Source organism: Oncorhynchus kisutch, linkage group LG12 (genome assembly GCF_002021735.2).
Source record: "Oncorhynchus kisutch isolate 150728-3 linkage group LG12, Okis_V2, whole genome shotgun sequence".
Lineage (NCBI taxonomy): Eukaryota > Metazoa > Chordata > Actinopteri > Salmoniformes > Salmonidae > Oncorhynchus > Oncorhynchus kisutch.
Genome location: NC_034185.2, coordinates 12,100,267 through 12,102,015, shown reverse-complemented (window position 1 = coordinate 12,102,015; position 1,749 = coordinate 12,100,267).

Genomic DNA, 1,749 nt, shown 5'->3' with positions numbered 1-1,749 from the left:
CTATTATGGATCCACATTAGCTGCTGCCAAGGCAGAAGCTATTGTTCCAGGGGTCCATCAAAATTAAGGCAGTTATAACATTTTAACACGTTTCACATACACTAAGTTGCCTATGCCATTAAACAGCTTGGAAAATTCCAGAAAATTGTGTCATTAGCCTTCTGATAGGCTAATTGACATAATTTGAGTCATTTGGAGGTGTCTATCTCTATCAAGGCTAATGTATTTCAAGGCCAATCCGTGCCTCTTTATTTGACATCATGGGAAAATCAAAAGAAATCAGCCAAGACCTCAGAAAAATTATTGTAGACCTCCACAGGTCTGGTTCATCCTTGGGAGTAATTTCCAAACGCCTGAAGGTACCACGTTCGTCTGTACAAACAGTATAATAGTACGTAGAATAGTAGTATAAACACCATGGGACTACGCAGCCGTCATACCGCTCAGGAAGGAGACGCGTTCTGTCTCCTAGAGATGAACGTACTTTGGTGCAAAAAGTGCAAATCAATCCAAGAACAACAGCAAAGGACCTTGTGAAGATGCTGGAGGAAACAGGTATAAAACTAGGTATATCCACAGTAAAATGAGTCCTATATCATCATAACCTGAAAGGCCGCTCTGCAAGTTAGAAGCCACTGTTCCAGAACCATCATAAAAAGCCAGACTACGGTTTGCAACTGCACATGGGGACAAAGATAATACTTTTTGTAGAAATGTCCTCTGGTCTGATGAAACAACAATATAACTGTTTGGTCATAATGACCATCGTTATGTTTGGAAGAAAAAGGGGATGCTTGCAAGATGAAGAACACCATCCCAACCGTGAAGCACGGGGGTGGCAGCATCAGGTTGTGGGGTGCTTTGCTGCAGGAGGGACTGGTGCACTTCACAAAATAGATGGCATCGTGAGGGGAGGAAAATTATGTGGAAACATTGAAGCAACATCTCAAGACATCAGTCCGGAAGTTAAAGCTTGGTCGCAAATGGGTCTTCCAAATGGACAATGACCCCAAGCATACTTCCAAAGTTGTGGCAAAATGGCTTAAGGACAACAAAGTCAAGGCATTGGAGTGGCCATCACAAAGCCCTGACCTCAATCCTATAGAACATTTGTTGGCAGAACTGAAAAAGCTTGTGCGAGCAAGGAGGCCTTACAAACCTGACTCAGTTACACCAGCTCTGGCAGGAGGAACGGGCCAAAATTCGTACCCAAAACGTTTGACCCAAGTTAAACAATTTAAAGGCAATGCTACCAAATACTAATTGAATGTCTTAATTTCTGACCCACTGGGAATGTGATGAAAGAAATAAAAGCTGAAATAAATCATTCTCTCTACTATTATTTTGACATTTCACATTCTATCAATAAAGTGGTGATCCTAACTGGAATTTTTACTTGGATTAAATGTCAGGAATTGTGAAAAACTGCATTTAAATGTATTTGGCTAAGGTGTATGTAAACTTCAGACTTCAACTGTATCTACAATACAAAATCAATGTGTACGTGTGTATAGAGCATATGTTATTGTGTGTGTGTGTGTGTGTTTGTGTGTGTGTGTGTGTGTGTGTGTATGTGTCTGTGCCTTTGTGTGTGTCTCTTCACAGTCCCCGCTATTCCATAAGGTGTATTTTCATCAGTTTTTAAAATCTGATTCTACTGCTTGCATCAGATACTTGATATGGAATAGAGTTCCATGTAGTCATGTCTCTATGTAGTACTGTGCGCCTCGCATAGTCTGTTCTGGACTT